Source organism: Armigeres subalbatus, chromosome 3 (genome assembly GCF_024139115.2).
Source record: "Armigeres subalbatus isolate Guangzhou_Male chromosome 3, GZ_Asu_2, whole genome shotgun sequence".
Taxonomy (NCBI): domain Eukaryota; kingdom Metazoa; phylum Arthropoda; class Insecta; order Diptera; family Culicidae; genus Armigeres; species Armigeres subalbatus.
In genome coordinates this window covers 385,388,171-385,410,149 of record NC_085141.1, presented here as the reverse complement: position 1 = coordinate 385,410,149, position 21,979 = coordinate 385,388,171, and the positions used below count along the sequence as shown (strand labels likewise).

At 39.0% G+C, this 21,979-nt stretch overlaps 1 pseudogene; it reads left to right on the top strand.

Moving 5' to 3' along the window:
• The window catches only part of LOC134222952 (pickpocket protein 28-like), a 99,412-nt pseudogene that overhangs the window by 35,078 nt on the left and 42,355 nt on the right, over positions 1-21,979 (top strand).

The window sequence follows — 21,979 nt, the reverse complement described above, 5'->3', positions numbered from 1 at the left end:
CAAGGTAATGAGTAGCTGAATCAGCGGTAAAAATCGAAACGATTGCTACAAAAAGCAGAGAAACCGGGCAGGACATTTGGTATGTTTTGCTCACTGGAGCAAAACAAAAGGAATAAATATTATTGATAGGAAATCTCGATTTACCCACTGCAAACTGGTTCACCAGTTTATGTTCAGCTCATCCGAAAACAACAAATTCTGGACTCAACAATCAAGTGAGAAACTGAATGATCGCTCCTATGTGGTGGATGTGATGGTTCAAACTACAGGAGGGGCCTAGTAAACATAAAACCGCGTAAAGAACCAGCACCAAGCCCTATCGAAACAACTTCAGGGCGTAGTGACAATATCACTACCAATAACTGGGTTGACCGAACAACTGAATCTCAATCTGAACAGTTGGAACCACCTATTTGGAAAAATACTGACAGCACAAACAGAACAACACCGTCAGTGACAGCAGTGAATACTCCCGCTGCCACAACAGCTGATTCGATGACTTTGTGACGAGTAACAGTCGCATCTACACCACACCATGGATTTAAGGTGACACGGAAGCACAAACAATCATCAAATCGTCATCATTTCATCTTCAATGCAATTTTTTTATACAACAAATGAATTCGTAAAGAATCCCGGTGTGCTTACCGCAATCTACAGTCCTCTCAAATTGAGCACAGTATGGATTATATTACATTAAAAATTTCAAAGGAAATTAAATGGTTAGCTCGTTGTTTTAATGCATTTCAATATTCATCCTTTCAATGTATGCGTACATAAAATTGTTTTTCTCTAAAGTTCATTTGTGAAAATAATCTCAAAATACGCCTATTAGATGTAAAAATTGAGCGTACAGCTAATGTTTTTCTATAAAATTTCTTATTATAACAGGTTAATGTATTTTAATATTGTTTTTCATGATTATATTTATAATAATAAACATCCGCTACTTTAACATTCAATGTTTTGAAATTAAACCATGTTTTGGTCAAAATGGCAACAAGTGAGGGTAAGAACATTGCTATTTAACAAATCAATGCTCGGGCAAAATAAATGCTTTAATTTGTATGTTTCACCGCATCATTCTTATATATGAGATAATGGAAATCGAGCAGACTGATAAATTTGTCAAAATTCAGTCGATGAAAATGATGAAAAATTGTAACATACGAAAACGACAAATGTTAGGAATGACATAATTCAAATTTAGTATGTTTTAACATAAATTTGTTTTAAAGCTCGATTATTGTCTCAGGTCTATCATTGAGAGCAATTTTGAATCCAATCATTCACAGTCAAATTCTAAAAGTACAAGGTGCATGAAAGGTACCGAACATAAACAACTTTTCATTCCTAGAGCACTTCTGATTGAATATTGAAAGATAGCAAAATCAATTTTCATAATCAAATTTGGATTGACTCACGTCTGTTACCATAAGGGATACAATTGGATGATTTCCATGTGCGAGTAAAAATACTTTTTTAAGAGTTCGGCAGCTTATTTAATGATATTTTGGAGAATTTAAATGATTCAACCATTTTGTTCCTGAGTGGCTGAGTCTTCAAATATAAAATGACATCTTATAATGTATCTGTGTGCTGCTCTTTTATTAATATTTTATTAATGAGTGTCCTGAGCTTAGCTACATATACATCGACTTTTAAAAAATAGTTAATTTGAATTATAGTTCCCAACATGTGTCGTTTTCTTTGTATGTTTACATCTGTTTTCATCATTTACCGACTGAATTTTCCCAATTTATCGTATGTCTCGCTCGATTTCGATAATCTATCATATATAAGACACGATCCGGAGATTCATCTTAAAGCATCTATTTTAGCATTGAATTGTAAAAAGCATTGTTTATACATCTTACTTGTTCACCATTTTGATTAAACATGTTCAATTTCAAAACATTGAATTTTAATAGCGGATTTTATTATTATAAATATAATCATGAAAAACAATATTAAAATACATTAATCGTGTTTATAATAAGAAATTTTATAGAAAACATTATTCTGTACGCTCAATTTTGTCATCTGGCAATACATTTTTGAGATTATTTTAATAAATAATTTATGAAAAAACAATGCAGATTCATCAATTGACTCATTTACAGGTTACTCAAACAACTGAAAGAAAATACGCCGCTCAAAGTTGCAGGTGGCATAGTACTGAAAGAGACAAAGAGGAAAAAAAATAAAGCAAAACAGACCACAGATGAGCGAACAGACAAAACGTGACAAAAATTACCAAGCAAATATAAAGACTTTGAAATGAAAAAATATTATTAAGAAAGAGGGATGTTGTTTGATAATCTTTTATTAGAGTGTATCATCCCTCACAGCCCACCTTGACTCCTCTCTATACATCAGTTGAATAGAGCTTTAAAGAAGACAGACTGGAATAAAGTGAGTCGGAAAAAAGCATTCGTATTTTGGTTACATTGGATTCACGATAAAATAATGAATAAACAAAACTATTTTCAAATGAATAATAAAAAATAATAACGTATTTGAAATACAATCGTAGAGAATTTAGACCAGCATACTAAGCTAATGAGAAGCATTTGAAATTCAATCTCAATGGCTGACAGGAATTCTATATTGTTGGAATGAAAATAAACGATGTTCATTCAGTGTTCATTTCTTGGAGCGTAAGCACGCTTTCCAATTTGAGTTGAAGACATACCGCTGATTGAAGAGCGAGGATTTGAAGGTTAGTTGACGCGTCGTTGCTCCTCCTGGGTAAGAAACTATAGTCTATAGACTGATGGATGTGCGAAAAAATGGCAAAAAATAAGGTAAGCCATAATATGAGGCAAAAGAAAATGATAAGCCTCAGAGAAGCAAAATAACAAAACAAATAGATGACTAAAATGTAGACCATCAGAAGAAAATAGTAAGCCTCAAACAAAACGGAATGGCAAAAAATAAAGATAAGCCATTATAGGCAAAGAAAGATGAGCCTGAGATGGAAAGACAAAATGGCAAAAATAATGGTAAGCCAGAAAAATGAAAATCATGACGCAACTTGGCAAAAAAATGAAGCAAATCTCCTCGTAAAGACAATGAAGTAATTCAGATTTGGGCAATTTTGAAAATCAATTTAAAAACAAGTGGTATGTGTACGACGATGAAAAGAGTAATGAGCATTCAAAAATATTGGTCTTAGGTTGACGTTTTGAACCTGACAGAAAAATAATCGTTGGATTACAAAGTGGATGGTCGCAACAAATTCAGATTACTGTTTGATGTGATTCTACAACTTACGGTGGCGAATGTTAATGATCAACGTGTATTCTCGTTGTATCTGTTGGCAAAGTTGATTTTTCCAGTGAAGGTACAACTTTCGAATTCGAACACTGGGCAAGAGTATAAGTAACTACCCGTATGGTAAGATGTCACGATTTGGGATTGCCATCTTGTGCAAAGATGTATGGGTGGTAAAACCATTATGATGAAAGCCAGTTATGTTTGGAATTCAACCACTATACATATTCATTATGTTGGATATCTCGTAATCAGGAGATTTAGAAAGTCCATTTTGATAAAGACCAGTTTAGTTTGTATTTAACAAATTGATACACCCAAGCCGTGGGGAATTTATGAGTTGTTGAGAGTGCGATATGGCGCAAAATGGAAACAAAACCATCGTTTGCGTCAACGCGTTCTGAGTGTGGAACGTTTGTGCGTGAATGCTCCCAGAGAGCTGCTTTAGTCACTCATCATAACCGCACAGCAGGTTAGCAGCAGCAGCAACTTAGGGTAAGACGGACGACCCTGTGGGTGCCGCCTGGAGTGGTCGCGGGGATTGCTTGATGGGAACACATTCTCACAATAAGTGACATTACGCCTCGTCTACTCTGCATTTACCCAGCGCCACAACTGGGGGACTAACTCAGGGCGAAATTCTGTGTGCAGAGAAACAACTCCACAGCAGCGAAACGATTTATGCTGTATTATTTATGTATTAAGAGTATACAACGATGGTGTGGACCGTCGAGCAGCATCTATTTGAGCCGCAGATGAATTTGTCTCACATTAGAACAATTTAGAGCCAAAGTACGGTCCCCCACATGCGAGCTAACCTAATGAACTCGAATATGTGTGTAGAGCATAGTCCAGTTTTGTGCAGTCGGTTACTGTACTGGCGAAATATGTATCGCCAAGACGACAGTCTCTTCGCATTCATAAATGTGTACGTACGAGAAGAGATTCGATTTATTGCTCTTTGTTGTGGAAAATTTAACACTGCTGGTTGCCAACCGAAGCCCCATGCATGCCCGCTTCGGTACTGGACTAGGAGAAGCACTTTTGCCTGGCAATCCGACCGCTGCTGGGGTCTTGTTATTTGCCATCCGTTCTAATGCGAGCGTGCACTGAAGGACGACCCACGAGGGCCCGGCTCCGTAGATGGCTTGACTCAATCTGGGTCCCATCGGGAGGGTGAGGATTCAGCTTTCCAGAACTGATGGTGTCGCCTTCTGCTCATATTATAACGATATGAAGGAACGATGGCAGCAAATTATACTTGCTGATGTGCAAATGTACCACGCTGTGTATGGGTCTATCGTTGCTGATTGTGTGTTCTAAGGAGGCTCTAAATCAGTAGATGAACTGGAAAATATTTGTTGATTTATGGTGGGACTCTCGAGTGGGATTATTGTTTCGGGGAAAATAGAAAGCTGATAAGGAAGTCATAAGTTGAGCACTTATCATAATGTGTAATAAGAAGGAAGCGCTCTATTCATCCGATGATGCGTATCTGGCAATAACGAGCTGTAATAAGTGTTTATCCAACAGGCGTTCATTGCGGCAAAAAATTATTTTGGATTCCGAATGATGCGCAGCAGAAATGTTTACCTCAAGGGTATGATAATCAATACTCACAAAAATAAGGTCAAACTGTGTATGGTGTCATTAAATATGTAATAAAAGAAAAATTAAATAATTACACATATCATCATTAGGACATCAGTCTAATAGTGAAACTAAGTGAATTTTAAAAGCTTTTGAAACGTTCAAAAACAGGCCATAAGTAAGACTAGTGATTTGGTTTCATGTTCCACGGGATAATGGCTTATTATTGCGTGACTTAGCAAGTACCCGTGATGAAATCTAAGAAAAAATCACCCAAGTGTTATAAACTACAAAAATAATAAACACTTTGTCTAAGCCGAATGTGACTAAACAGGATAAAAACCAAAGAAATCGATTAATCTAACTCGGAAAGATAATCAACCAAATCGCTGTTAAGAAGGGATACTTGTTGTTAATATTTCTATGCAGACGTAAAAATATTAAATTTTAAAACATGTTTTAAAAAATCAAATTGATATTTTGTTCAATTTATTTAGCAATGAGAGCATTATTGAACTGGCAAACTAGCTATTGTCACGATAAGAGTTAACCTTTTAATTTAACCTTCAATATTTAAACGTACGATCCACGCTTTCACATAATCACTAAAACATCATAATTTCTGCATTTCTCAACCGATTGTGACAATCAGCCCCTCAAAACAATCCTCAGATCTCTAGATTCTGGAAATGGGATAATATTTTGAATTGGCCACTTTGTTCCAGAAATATTCCGCATGTACATATTGGGGTATGTTTTTTGTGGGGAATGGCCGTTTGGTCGAAGGCCACAAGGCCGAATATACCATTTGGCCGAACAGACCATTAGGCCGAAAGGGTCATTTGGCCGAAAGAGTCATTTGGTCGAAGGGTCATTTGGCCCAAAAGGGTCATTTTGTTAAGAAAATTATTTTGAGCTTTTTAGTGGAATGTCGAGTCAAGTACGAGACACTGAGGACGGCCGAACTGTTGAGGTCGAAATACGTATCAGTTAAGTTACAATCAAGTGGTGGAATTAAATGGGATGCACAATAGGACAGCCCCATATAAAGGTGTGACCAAAACTACCAAAAGGCCAATTTTCGATTTGGGTGAGTAAAATGTGATGAATACACAGCTTATAACCTATATTTCTATAATCAGTACGGTTTTTATTTTTGAGATTTTTCAGAGAAGGGTGGGGGGCGTTCAAACTAGCCCCTCCTAGAAATGATATTTTTACGTTTTTTGGGAAAACGGACAGCTTTGCCATGTTTTTGTCTCAAAAGTAACATATTTATATATCGTTACAAAGCTCTTGAACAGATCTATGCAATTGGCTTGATAATGTAATAATAGCTCCGTCCAGAATTTAGTTTTTAGTAGTTTTGGAAAAGCATATTTTACGCAATATTTAACGAACAAAACAGTTTGGTACCCCGCAATACCCCGCAGTTAAACATCATGCACTACACTATTGAACTCTTAAGCTTTGAGGACCATGAATAAAATTCTGCCCAATCTCACCATTTTGTAAGATTCATGAATTTTAAAAGTTGCCCAGTTGTTTTGTAGAATATGACAAAAATCGATACTATGCCGAAAAATGGCCTTTTTCTTTTCTATCTATGTTTTATGATGAATACCACTGTTTATTGCAGGATTCATAATTTTGGCCAAAAAACCTCCTTTTTTTCCTATTGTGGGATGGTACAAACTTGTCTTATGGCAAGCCAAAAGGGTCATTTGGCCGAAAGGGTCATTTGGGCCACAGGGTCATTTGGTCGAAAGGGTCATTTGGACGAATAGGTCATTTCAAAAGTGATACGTCTCACTACTCACTTCGCGCTTCTCACTTTTTACATTGAGAGGTAAGAAATTAGGAGAGAGAAGTGTGACGTTTCACTACTCACTTCTCATTTCTCACTGCTCAATGTAAAATGTGAATACTGAGAATTGAGGAGTGAAACGTCTCCCTACTCACTTTTCACATCTATCTACAGCCAGCGATCTACAGCCACGACACAAGCTTTTTCGTCACTCCAAGCTTGCATAGGTATTCAACCATGTCCATAACATATACCAGCAGATCAAGAGACATGGTGACTGGTTTTGCGATATCCTGGGTCATCCAAACTGTCCTTGAGTAGGGGAAGGTGGGTAGACTTGATCCCCGGGGAGACTTGATCACCATCTGTTTTATCGAGAACTAAAGTAGTTTTGTTCTAGCGTATTTTTTAGTATAGATCCTCTAGACAATTGACCTTTATGTGGTGAGTTATTTTTTGGATTGACAACCTTATTAATTCTGTTTTGACCTTCCTAAAGATTATTTAATTGGCCAAGCAAAGTTTGAACAACTTTTCATAACAATGACCAAATGCTTTCGTTTTTTCACAGCACAAAGCCATAAATATGCTTAATGATCTGTACTGATGAAAATGTTAACATTCCATCAAAGTTTTAGGATATTTGGAGTTGAAGTTATTGCCTCAATATGGGGACACTTGATCCCCCATTAGTCACCCATTCAAAAATTTGGCGAAAAAATTCAAAAAAATATAAATCTATTCTCAGGCTTCTAATTTTTTGTAGATTTGACAGATTTGATGAAAGGTTGTCAGGATTAAATAAAATTATGTATTGTGTAGATATCATAAAAAGGGGATCAAGTCTCCCCAAATTTTAAAATTACATGTGCTGTCAAATTCAATAACAAAAATCGTTCACGTATACGCACAGCAATTCGAAAATTCCGCGTAATTTGAAGGAAAAATATTTAAAAAATCTGAGGGCACCTTTCTAATTTTTTCAAAGCAAGTTGTTGGAGAGGGATCAATTTCCCCCGAATATTTTGAAAGTCGATTTTTAACAGCACTCCAAAAAATCGATTGTGTATCAATAACAACAATAATTTAAGGACTGTCATACATCGGGAAAGTTAAATACTATATTTCTTAGAGAGTCTGTGTGAAAGTCGCGTATGTTTATTTATTTTTGGCTGTGATACATTGGAAATCAGAAAAGGGGATCAAGTCTACCCAGTCTCCCCTACACAACTTGCGATCTACAGCCACGACACTTGCTTTTTTCGTCAAATCAAACTTGGATATGCATTCAACCATATCCATAACATATTCTTGAAGATCAAGAGACATGGTGAGATGGTTTTGGGATATTCTGGGTCATCCGAACTATCCTTGAGTCCAGAACTTGCGATCTACAGCCACGAAACAAGTTTTTTTCGTCACTCCAGTTTTGGATATGCATTTAACCATGTCCACAACATATTCCAGAAGATCAAGAGACATGGTGAGATGGTTTCAAAATATTCTCGGTCATCCAAACCGTCCTTGAGTCAACAACTTGCGATCTACAGCCACGACACTTGCTTTTTTTCGTCAAATCAAGCTTGGATATGCATTCAACCATATCCATAACATATTCCTGAAGATCAAGATACATGGTGAGATGGTTTTGGGATATCTTGGGTCATCTGAACTAACCTTGAGTCCAGAACTTGCGATCTACAGCCACGACACAAGCTTTTTGCGTCACTCCAAGCCTGGCTATGTATTCAATCATGTCCATAAGCTATTTCTGAAGATCAAGAGACATGGTGAGATGGTTTCAAGATATTCTCGGTCATCCAAACCGTCTTTGAGTCCACAACTTGCGATCTACAGACACGACACTTGCTTTTCGGTTGTAGTCAAAAGCTATTGTCACAAATAATGATCGCACGTCACGAACACAAGTTTGGATTACTCAGAATATCTTAGATCAATCTATAGGTTTTTTTTCTTCCAATAGATGTGATGAATAGAGTTAAAAGCAAATCAAGACATTGAATGGCAAAAACCGCTAGTTTGCAAGTTTAAGAACATAGATTCTGTGCTACAAGACAGTTTGGATGACCTATAATTTTCCAAGTATCGCATTTTTGAGCCGGGAGATCTCCTAGAAGCTGTAATTGGTATAACTGAATGCACATTGAAGCTTTGAGGACTGATTACGATATCTTTTGTCCTCCCAGGAGCTGTAATGAATACAACTGAATACATAGTGCAGCTTTGAGGACTAAAAAAAACTTTCTTGCAGCTGTAGATCTCAAGTCTTGAACTCAAGGACAGTTTGAATGACCCAAAATATACGATATCTGTTGCCCTCCCAGGAGCTGTAACGGATACAACTGAATGCACATTGAAGCTTTGAGAACTGAAAAAAAGGCTTTATTGTAGCTGTAGATCTCAAGTCCCGTTCTCAAGGACAGTTTGGATGGCCCAGAATATCTCAAAACTATCTGTTTCGTCCAGGGTGGGACGACCCTACGTTGTGTACTTTTAAAGTGGTGATACTCCGGGCGACGAATGAAGGAAACTACTTCTTCAACTGAACTTCTGATTTATTGCCTCCCTGTCTCTCGGAGCCTACTCGGAGCTCGTGCCTACTCGGAGGTTACTATTGCGAACACTGTACAAGACATTCAATTCAGAGTCGCCTTTTATAGGCGACTCTTAGTACGGAAACAATATACACATTATTGGGGACGTGCGCACAAACATTCAAATTTAAGACTAATAAGATTAACTACGCGCCAAATTGCCAACCGAACTCTGCAACGCGTTTGGGCTACTGGCGCGAAACACAAAACTAATCAAACGAATGAATAGAAGCTACGCACGCTGCTCTTCTTTGTGCTGTCCTCTCACTGCAAGCAAGCAGCAGAAACGGTGACGATGAGTTATGCGAACACTATCTTACAATATCTTTTGCCCTCCCAGGAGCTGTACTGGATGTAACTAAATGCATATTGACGCTTTGAGGACTGATAAAAGGCTTTATTGTAGCCGCAGATCTCAAGTCCTGATCTCAAGGACAGTTTGGATGACTCCGAATTTTTCGAAACTGTCTTACGATATCTTTTGTCCTCCCAGAAGCTGTAATGGATATAAATAAATGCATATTGCAGCTTTGAGGACTGAAAAAAGGCTCTATTGTAGCTGTAAATATCAAGTCCCGATCTCAAGGACAGTTTGGATGACCCAGAATATCTCAAAACTATCTTACGATATCTTTGCCCTCCCAGGAATTGCAGTGGATACAACTTAATGCATATTGAAACTTTGAGGACTGATAAAAGGCTTTATTGTAGCTGTAGATCTCAAGTCCCGAACTCAAGGATAGTTTGGATGGCCTAGGACGTCCAAGGAAGTTTTTAAAAATAGTTTGTTGAATATCATCGTAACTCTACGGATACGTTTGAATAAAAATCTCATTTTCAAACAAGACCATTCGCTACAAATATACCTAATATTTTATCTTTCCTAACTTCACCGTGTTCAGCACGTTCTAGGTTGTTGAAAGGCCTTAATTGCCCCTGCCTGATATTTTTCCCTGGTAGGGGAGTTAATTTCAAGCAATTTTGCTGAAGACAGTGTGCATTTTATCCATCGTGCGATTTTATACCTCCATTTTTCATTTGGAGTCATATATGACCCCGTAGGCCTGAGAAGGAAAAGATGATGCCTACATTAAACGAAAGCATCTGCCCGGTATAAAGCGAAAGGAGTTTATAATGCCTTCTTTAAAAGAAAGCGTCTATCCGGTATAAGACAGTGTGCATTTTATCCATCGTGCGATTTTATACCTCCATTTTTCTTTTGGGGTCATATATGACCCCGTAGGCCTGAGAAGGAAAAGATAATGCCTACATTAAACGAAAGCATCTGCCCGGTATAATGCGAAAGGAGTTTATAATGCCTTCTTTAAAAGAAAGCGTCTATCCGGTATAAGGCGAACGGAACGGTAACGCCTTCTTTAAATGGATGCATCTGTCCGGTATAAGGCGAAAGGAGTTGATAATGCCTTGTGCAAAAGAACGCGTCCACCCGGTATAAGGAGAAGGGAAGAGTTATGTTTTTTTAATTGATGCGTCTGTCCGGCATAACGCGAAGGAAGGGATAGGTAGCGTCTGCCCATTATAAGGTGGAAAGAGGAAATAAAGCGTTCTTTTAAAAGAACCCGTCTGCCTGACATAAGGTGAAGGAAGGGGTAATGCCTTATTTAAATGGATGCGTCTGCCCGGGATAACGCGAAGAAAAGGGTAATGCCTTCTTCAAATAATTGCCTCAGCCCGGCTCAAAACGAAGTAAGGATATAATGCCATATCTGAATGCAAACATTTTCTCGGTATAAGGCGGAAGGAAGAAATAAAGGATTATTTATGAATACAGTGCAGGAAGATGCTCGGCTGCCAAGCAAGACTATGCTGAAGAAGGCTGGGTTCAACTTATGGCCCGGTCTAGGAAATTTATCGATGAAAACTTGTCTGCCTTAAAAAGTATTAACGTGTTTTTTTTTTTTATTTATTTATATCACTTTGTCTTCAGCTATGACTGTACAGATTGATTAAAACTTACATATCTAGTTGTCCTAATAACAAACATTTAAAATAAACTCTACTCACATTGAAATCAAAGCCTTCAACACCGTTCAGAAAGGCAGTACGATGGCATGCAGTCCAAAACAGCAAACGCTGGGAGTGGCGATCAGGAACAAAAATATTCACCTGCTGTAGAAGATCCGGACAGTCTATTCGGTTGCTGATTATGTCAAAGGCGAACATTGTTTGCAGAAATTTTCGTAGAGACTCCAATCGTATTAGCTGGAGCCGGTTTTCGTACGAAGGCAACCTTATTAGATTGTTCCACAGTAGTCGTCGTAAAGCTAGTGATCTGCGTTTCTTGGCATGGTGGCCAGACTTGCACACCATATTCTAGAATACTTCGAACAAGCGAAAAGTACAGTACCTTCAACGCGTTTACGTCACGAAACTCGGATGCGTTGCGACGAATGAAGTCGAGTACAGCGAAAGCCTTTGGGTTGTCGTGGTAATATGCTCGTTGAAGTTTAGCTTGCTGTCCATTATTACGCCAAGGTTTTTGATGGATGATACTCGTTCCAATGTTGCATCATTTACAGCGTATTAAAATCTCAGCTGCCTTCTACTTCCGGTAAAGCTTATAGCCTTGCACTTCATTATGTTTATTTCCATCCCGTTCGAAATACACCAATTAGCTATGGCATCGATGTCTTGCTGTAGAGCAGCACAGTCAATCAGTGTACTGACTACACGGTAGATTTTCAAGTCATCGGCGTACATTAGGTGATGACAGCACAGACGGTAACTAAGGTCGTCAGGTCATCAGTATGGAAATCAGAGGCCCAAGGTGACTTCCTTGTGGAACACCGGAAGGTGTTGCGAAGCAGTTTGACTCAGTGGACAAGAGTTTCACATAGGCAGATCTTCCAAATAAATAGTAGTGCAACCAGTTGAGAAGCCATGCTGGGAACCCTAACCGTTCGAGCTTTCGTATAGTTAAATCGTGAGGCACTTTGTCAAAAGCTTTGGAGAAATCCACGTAAACACTGTCGACCTGGCAACGTTTGTCCAAGCAGGAGTTGAGCGTGCTAGTATACACCATTAAGTTAGTTGTGGTCGAACGGTTTTTTACAAATCCGTGTTGGTATTGCGAAATTATGGGTCTTGCAACGGAGTACATCGGAGGCAACACAGAATGGAAATGGGACGACAGTTTTCGATGTCACGAATGTTTCCGGCTTTGTGTATAGGAGTGACTGCTGCCAACTTCCATACATCCGGAAAAACAGATTCCGCCAGCGAGAGATTGTATAACAAACATACGGAAGCTCCGAGAGCATCTGCACATCGTTGAAAGAATACGGGAGGTAATTTGTCTGACCGACAGACATCGACAGAGTTTAATAATCTAACAACGTCTGCTACGGTGAATGGTGGGCATGGAAAGTTAATGTCGTAGGATAGAAGCATGTTTAATTGCTCTGGAAGAGTTCGTGGAGAGTCAGTGTTGTAGACAGTCTTGAAGAATTTTGCGAAGATTTTGGCAGAGTCGGACTCGTCTATGCTAGTTTCGTCACCGAAAGACCTATCCGGCGACATATGTTGTTTGTTTGTCTGCCTACTACGGATGTGACGCCAAAAACAAGAAGGATCTGAAACAATCGTCATATTCTGCTTCAAGCATTCGAAGAACTGTCTTGTTTTCATCAAAACGGTGTCGAAGAAAACGTCGGCGAGCTTTTCGAACGTCGGTGAGCTTGGCGTTCCACCATGGATAGTTGTACGAATTACAAGGACAGTTTCTTCGAAGTGGAGTGTGTCTACCGATTATGCCGAAGAGTACATCGTAGAATAAGGATACAGCGGTATTGGTATCAGCGTCACGGAAAAGTTCCTCCCAGTTTATCATGCGTAACTTCTCGGTGACAGCATCGTAGTTGCAGCGTTTGAAGTCAAGATCCTGGTCTTCTGCGATCGTTTCCGGGATCCGCGATGCACTTAGTGATGTAGAACGTAGAATAAACGGTTTGTGGTGTCGGTCAGACGGTCGGTCAGATCGTAACTGGGGCTTCGATCAGCTCAATTTCGTTACTGTTGCTCACAAAAGCCAAGTCAAGAACTCTGCTGTTGGAATTACGAACGTCACAAATTTCATGCAGTCCGCTGGCAATCATGTTTTCAGTGAATACAAGCTCTTGCTCGGTGGATGCGTTAGTTGGCCGGTAAGACTCAGTATCTGCATCGTATGACCATTGTAACCTGGGTAGTAGACCTCTTCATGTTTTCAAAAAGTATCGAAAACTCAACCGGTCAGCCCAGAATCACAATTCTTATGCTAAAATAAGCCTCCTGTCAAATTTTCAGCTAATTCGGACAAAATTTCGTGGTGGCTCAAGTCAATTTAGTGTTTTTGAGCTATTTTCAATTTTGGAAAAAATCCAACAAGAGATATAAACGTCGAAAACTATCGCAACAACCTCTATACGGAAGCTTTTGGTGTGCTCTACAAGTCTTGTGAACATTGCTATTCGTTCCGTTCACGTTTTGTCCATGTAAAAGTGATTTTCAAGCTTTTAAGTGCATAAAAATACTGTTTCCCCCAAAAGTCGTTGTTCTACAAAATTCTTGAATTTATGACAAATGATTGCTAATTTATTATATTATTATTCCTCTTTTTTCCCTGAAAATTTTAGTAATATAATTGTCGATGTGCGATTTACCGTTAAATTCTTAAAAATCAGAAGCTGAACATTTGTCACAAATTTGCACGTTAGGGTTTCTTCAAACAAGTTGTTCGAACAAAACATAAATCAAATCATATTATATTTGATGCTTACAACAAACGACTTCCAAGTTTTGTTAATTTCACCATATGTCTGCATGCTTTCAACATTGAGTGCATCGTAGTAACAAGTGAAATCGAAGCTTCTTTGTTTGTGGGTAGATTATAGTCACCGACAATCATGACGTGTTAATCTCATGTTATACGATCGCAAAAAAAAATAATAGCTTGGCTTAGAGCTCTCGCAGGTAATAATTGCTGTGAACACCAATGAATGAACACTAAGTTATCATTATTAATATTCCGCGAAATGGTGCATTCTGCCAAAAGTTATTCGGCGAAAAGGTAAAATCCACCAAATGTCATACCGCGAAATATTATAAACCGTCAAATGTGATTCCGCGAAATTCCAACGTTATACAATCAACCTATTTGGCCAAATGTCGTGTTCGGCCAATCGGCCAAATGACCCTTTCGGCCAAATTACCCTTTTGGTCAAATGACCTATTCGGCAGTATGACCCTTTCGGGCAGATGAGTTTCGGCCAAACGACCCTTCCTCATTTTTGGCACCCGTGGGAACACTTCTCGCTTAACTTTTCAAAAGGACCTAAGTAACATTTTTCTCATGAATTAATTTGAGTACTGCAATCAAAAGCTTTCATGTTGTTCTGTTGATTGCGCTATTCAAATTAATTCATGAAAAAAAATGTTACTTAAAAAAGTTAAGCGAGACATGTTTAGGACTTATATAAGTCAGCATGCGATGTTGCAAAATAAGTTCTATTGAGACCATCCTGATAGTTTTTGGGCATGGTGGACGCGTCCGGGAATGTTCCGGAAACCTGGTTTGTTGTGGTGGTTACCTTTCGGAGGACTTTGAAGCGAAATTCACTTTTGCCAGTGATAATTAGCTCAAAGCTGTAAGAGTTTATTTGTGAGGAATTGCATGAAAACTTACAGGAATTGCAGATTTACTTACAATTGGTCTCCTAATAGATAATATTAAATAGATTGACATGTACACCGTTATAAATTCAAGTTTGCGTCTGTAATCAATTATTTTATAATTAGTATGTAGTTATTTAATATTTAACATTAATTTCACTTTACAATCCAATATTCACGTTTAATCAAAACAAATGCTATAGTTTTATAAATTCGCTCTATCTCTTACATTGAATGCTCGTTAGTGTATTCTACTCACACCGTCATATCCGAATCGTCTAAGCTTTCGGGGGGTGCGTCGATTGACGCATTTGTCACAACATCCTCCCCCTCGTGTCGCTCGAACATTGATTAGGCGGCACCGTACCTATCGCTATCAGTCTTACAACAAATTTCACTTCAAAGTCCTCCGAAAGGTAACCACCACAACAATCTCAAAGAATTGTGGCAGAAAAATGCAGCAGAGATCGTTTGTTCGCCAAACCCGGTCGAAAACTCGAGCGGCGCAAAATGCAGCCACCAGGAGTTCTCAACCTTTTTCCAGTGACGGTGCACAGACACGACCTCACGACGACGAGTCTATCGGGGCGTTTGAACCTTCGGCAATTGATAATGAGCACGGTGAGGATTACGATTGTGCGGAATGTGAGCGGCCAAACAATGCCGAGTTATATATATGGTACAGTGCGGAGAATGTAAGCGCTGGTATCATTTTTCTTGTGCGGAAATGGATACAGCTACAGTACGATCCAGAAATTTTATCTTTGTGAAATGCATGCCGACCGTCCCTCCACCCCCCGCTAGCTCTAGGGCTGGTCAGTCTAACACTTCAAGTTCTCGAAGGGCTCAGATAGCTAGGGATCTCCAGAAGCTGGAGGATGAGAGGAACATGAGGGAAAAGCTGGAAGAAGAACGGTTGCAAGAAGAAAAGTCCTTAATCGAGAAGGCGATGACCGAGAAATTACAACGGGAGAGTGAGTATCTGGTTCGCAAACATGAACTGTTGCGCCAACAAGATGAAGAAGCTGTAAGCGTTCGGGGGGTGCGTCGATTGACGCATTTGTCACAACATGGTTAATATCGCCATTCTCTCTCGCTTGAGCTTGAGCTTGAGCTTGATTGACTGCTCGTAGTTGCTACTCCATTATGACCAGATCAGCTGTTCTTGCACAGGGAACCAACAGATGTTTGCTTGGGACTAGCACACATCTTCAATGTACAAGTACTGGTGATCTCATTTGTTAGGTCATACTGGCGCCTGCCACGTCAGAATGCAAGTCAATGTAGGGAAGGGGAGGAAATGATGATGCAATCACTCGCCCACTGCAAGCCGAATATACCTCTGCACTTGCCACGAGTTCATGCGGAATTTGTTGGAATTTCTGGGTTAGGTTGGAGAGGCAGAGGTCCGTCTTGGTTAACGAGCTGCCAATGTGATAGATAGGAGAAGGTCACTGATGGAATTTCTAATTGGATGTAGGAAACGAGCTCTATAAGTTCATTTCCAATTCTAGCAGATTACTGTTAGAATACTCAAATTGAAGCTATAGGAATAGTAATGGAAACGGTATGGAAGTCCATTTCCAGTTCTAGCGATTGCTAGAACATGAGAAATAAAGAGAAAGATACAAAGTAGGAGAATGGAACGGACCTGGGATTGAATTCACGACCTCCTGCGTATGAGGCAGAAGCAGTAGCCATATGACTACCAAGCCCGCTTCGAAACAAGAGAGACCACGCACTGAACTAATTATTTTTATTACCGGCCGCGCAATGCAGAACACAATATTTCGTCCGACCACGCGATCGTTCTGCTGTCCGAAACAAGAGAGATCACGCACTCTGGTTAATATCGCCATTCTCTCTCAGTGATAAAGTCTAGCTTGCGACATCTCAAACTTCATGATTTTGCTGAAGAAGATCACTTAAAAAGTTTCTGAACAATGTTTTTGAATCTTCCAGAATGGTGTCCTTCCGAGGAAAATGACCAGTATTGATTATTTATGAAGCCCCGCTTGCGATATCTCAAACTTCATGGATTTGCAAAGCAAGATCAATGTAGCTCATTTGGAGGGTTTCTGGATCATATTACGGCCATACTCCTGAATCTTCCGGAATGGTGCCCCTTCTGGGAAATGGCCAGTGTTGATCAGTTATGAAGCTCCGCTGCCGACATCTCAAATTTCATGATTTTGCTAAACAAGCACATTGGAGCTCTTTTCAGGGGTTTCTGGACAGGCTGGACATGGCCCAGAATCTTCCGGAAACCTGGCCCTCCGGGGAACAAGATTATTTTTGATCTGTTGTAAAATCTTGCCCGTAATATGATATGATATTGTAAAACAAGATGAATAGAGCTCATTTTGAGGTTTCTGCTCCAGAATGTTGGTCTTCCGATGATATTAGCCATTTTAGAAGAGTTTAAAAAGCTCGTTTGGTGCTGTCAAATCTTTTAGTTATTTGACATGTTTAACATGTTTTGAAATATTCTGGATTACTGTTCCTCCGGAGAATAAAATTTTGATCATTTTTAAACCTCAGCATACGTTATGACAAACTGTATGTTTTGTATTCAAAAACTAGATCAATAAAATTAAAATTATTGCTTATAGTGACCAACGACCATGTTCCTAAGTAGGAATCAAATCCTTATAAGAAAAGGGCCATTGCATTAGTAATAAAACCAATTTTACACCAAGTAAAGCCCCAGAATTTCGCTCTTATGCTTATATGCAACATTATGAAATTTAACTTGAATGGCAAATTGAGTAAACGGATTTCCAAATATGTATGCGTGCCTTGTAATGATTAGAAAGCCTCCAAGAATCAATGAAGCTTAGACAGGCTACTATCTAATACAATTTTAGTAAGGACGCTAGAACGATTGTACGACAATTCCCCGAAAACCAATTCCCCGAATGCAAATTCCCCGAATGCAATTTCCCCGAATGTAACAATTCCCCGAATGCAATTTCTCGAAATGTAACATATCCCCGAACGAAACAATTCCCCGAAAATAAAGTATCTCAGGCAAAAACAACTTTGCAAACGATTGTATGCGTCCGAAAAGAGCAGAGTTCAAAGATACGTTATAGAGTGTCTTCTTGTTCTTGAAATGTGTTGGTAAATTGAAAAGATATCAGAGTAAAATGTTTCCAAGTAAGTTTTTTCTGAAATAGTCGAACAAGGCTGCATTTTCTGGAAAAGTAAGTTAGCGAACAGTCATTCTGACTGATAGCGTTTGGGTAAATTTCTATCTTTGACATCAAAATCCTCTCCTGTGGGTTGTTTCCCGGAATAATGAAACAATAAATTTTATTTTTTCTTTAATAAAATATATATTCTCGGAATAGGGAAATGGGGGATGTGATCCATTCTTTAAAATAAGGCATTTTCACGAAGTAAGGAAATGGTAGAAGTGGTCCCTTCTTCAAAAGCAGGCGTTAGTTCGAAATAAGGCAAAGGCAAATGAGTTTCCCTTTTAGAGAGCAGGTGTTTGACCGTAATAAGGATGAATGTGATCTCTTATTTTGATGTAGGCGACTTTGACCAGGAAAATAAATATGAGATCCCTTCTTAACCTTCCGGGACTCTCATGGTCCTGGATTTCTTACGGAGTCCCGCCGCTCTTGTAAACGACAAGCGTGCTTTTTTTTCAAAGGTGTTGTACTTTTTACATCGGGGCGAGTCACAGAAGGTTAAGCAATGAGTATAGTTTTTTTTTAACATTTCACCCAAGAGGCGAACCAGCTCGGGGCTGAAAGTTTCTTCAATAAAAAAGAAAAAAAAAACATTTCACCGAAAATCATTTTGCTGATTTCGTTTCGCGGATTAAAATTAGGTGGCATGTAACTCTCGGCGACATGTAACTCGACTTTTGGTGGAATGCGCTTATGCAGAATGTTCCATCAGCAAATTGGCATTTTCTCATTTAAATGTAGTGTATAATAGGGGCAGTTTATTGATTATCTCCTCTCCTTGCATTATAACGGACAGACTTTTTTTTCCAAAATTATTCCTTTTGTCTCATACCGGGTAGACAACATCATTTAAAGAAGGCATTATCTCCTCCATTCGCATTATTCCGGGCAAACGAGTTCATTTAAGGAAGGGACTATTTACCCTCTTTGTCTTTTACAGGGCAAATGGGTTAATTTGAAGAAGGTATTAACTCCTCCCTTAGCATTGTACCGGAAGAAGGCATTATCGCCTCGATTTGTCTTATACCGGGCAGATGCCATCATTCAAAGAAGGCATTATCTTACCCCTTTGCCTTAAGCCTTTGCTGCATCATACCGAGCAAACGTATTCATTTAAAGAAAGCTTCTCCTTACTTCGCCTTATACCGACCAGATGCGTTATTTATATTATAAAGCTTTCCTATGTGCAACAGTTGCACGAGTATGTATCTTGTGTGGCGAGTACGACGGATACACTATGCACAAGGATCCAAGTATGTTTCCCACCCAAAAGCGTCCTAGGCCGGGACGAGAATCAAACTTGCTATCACCGGATTGGTCATCTTACGCCTTTTCTCACATTTCGTATTCAGCATATTCAAATAAAAGAGGGAGGCATTCGGGGAAATGTTTCATTCGGGGAATTGTTACATTCGGGGAAATGTTACATTCGGGGAATTGTTACTCGGGGAATTTGCATTCGGGGAAATTGCATTTAGGGAATTGGTTTTCGGGGAATTGTCGTACAATCCGCTAGAGCTATAAGATATTTTGTTGGAGATCCAGACACTCCAAAGATTTCGAAACATAACCAGCTTGTCCAAAGACCATAACATCATGAAGTCTGACAAGTCGTAAGCGAGGATTTAGAAACGATCGAAAATTACCATTTTGTTCAGAAGCCTAAAATCTCGGAAAATTCCGGACCATGCCCAACTTGAACAGAAACAACAAAAAGAGCTACATCGATCTAGCTTAACAAGCTCATGGAGTATAAGATGTTCCAAGCGAGGTTTTACATCTAATGGAAATGGTTATTTTCCTTGAAGAATCAGGACTCCATAAGATTCCAAGACATGTCCACATTTCACATTCCAACTTGTCCACAATCCCTTCAAAGGAACTCCATTGATCTTGTTGTGCAAAATCATGAAGTTTGAAGGCTTCATAAATGATCAAAACTGACCATTTTCCCAGGAGGGACACCATTCCGGAATATTCCAGAACATGTCCAACTTGTCCAGAAACCGTTCATGTGAACTTTATTGATCTTCTTTTGCAAAATCATGAAGCTTAAGAGGTCGCAATCCAGGAGTTTATCACTGATAGAAAATGGCCATATTAACCAGGTTTCTGGAACATTCCCGGACGCGTTCATTTTGATCAAAAAATTAACAGAATGGTCTCAATTGAACTTATTTTACAAAATTATTGAAATGTCGCCGACTTATATAAATGCTAAACAAGTTATCGCAAGGGTGCTAAGACAAAACCTAACCCTACACCGGAATATTACCGGAACCAATTCAAAATATTATCCCATTTCCAAAAACTAGAGATCTTGTTTTGAGGGGTTTGTCGTCACAATCGGTTGAGAAATGCAGAAATTCTGATTTTTTTTTTGTGATTATATTAAAGCGTGGATCGTACGATCAGGCTTCGAGGGTTGTGAGTCAAATAAAACGTAGCATGGAAATTTTGACTTAATTTAGGTAAGACTGTTTTTCTGGCCAAGTAGAACGTAAGTAACCACGGAACCATGTGTACATAAGATTAAAGGAATTGAATAGGTATTCTATCTATAATTCCTTTACATTATTTCCTATAAATGATGCAATTCTTATAATGCATTGCCTCTAAAATTCATAACTCCTTTTGATTGCGTTCGACTCGTGCCATATAAATAGCATAAAAATAAATGCAATTTTCTCGTATATCTTTTTCCCATCCATTAATTCATCCATTACCATTTCGCGATTTATTTCCGCAGAACTTTTCCCTTCCTTGTAATGTTCCCCCCTTCAAATAATAATTACGGTTTGATAACACTTCCCGCAATCCTCTGTCTCATATGTGATTTCTTCTCATAAACGCATTTGCTGGTTTTTCCGTTCTACTTGATGGCAGTAATTCAATTTGGTTCCTTTTAATTTATGAATCCTTTGTTTGGCAATACAGAATGTGACACGGGACTGCATACGCGAACTTCAACAGCGTTTGCACGATTCGTTCACGTGTTGGTCCTTCATCCACCCAGCCAGGCATCAATCCATGCGTGAATGAGTGCCAAAAGTTTGCTCCGGCAAGCGTGCATGTAAGTGCGTAGGGTGTTTATGAATTATCATTAGGAGTCCTATTTTGTCGAAGCCCAACAGTGAAGAATCGTTTCGGGGGAGGGGGAAAACTTTCTCCGGCAAGGTTCGTTCCAAATCAGAACCAGGAGGGTGCGCGGAAGGGTATGTTTCAGCCAGCGAAATGTGCCAAGTTTATGAACAATCTGCTGATTGTGTGAATTTTTTCGCTTTTGTTTAGCAAACAGCCAAGTTTTTCGGATGATTTCGTGTCATGCGAGGACGGCATGTTGTTGGTGGGAAGTTGTAAATTATGGTTTTTATTATCTGGAAAAGGCACACGTGACTCTCATAAAAATACGGGAAATAGGATGATTTATACGAGATCTATGAATTGGTTTCGCAATGCATAATCATGGAGAAATAGGATGAACGAAATTTGATCAAAACATGTTTTCGTTTAACAAATATTGCTGAAAGTTTCAATAGAAGTCCCTCCTGCCGTCAGAACTTTTCCCGCAACAAATCGACACATTTCTTTATATTAACTCAAAGCAGTTAAAACTTGGCCATATTAAAATCAATTTTAGAATTTTATATCGCTCGAAGTTTCCAAACTGCTGTTGCTGTGCTTCCCAGTCAATTCCGGAATGATACTGTATTCAGAAGATAAACGAGTGCCTCGAAGTTTCGAACGACTGGGAAAAACTTTCTTAAGCGCAACATATGGAAGCATCACTCACAAAAACCACTACGACCAGAAAGAACAGC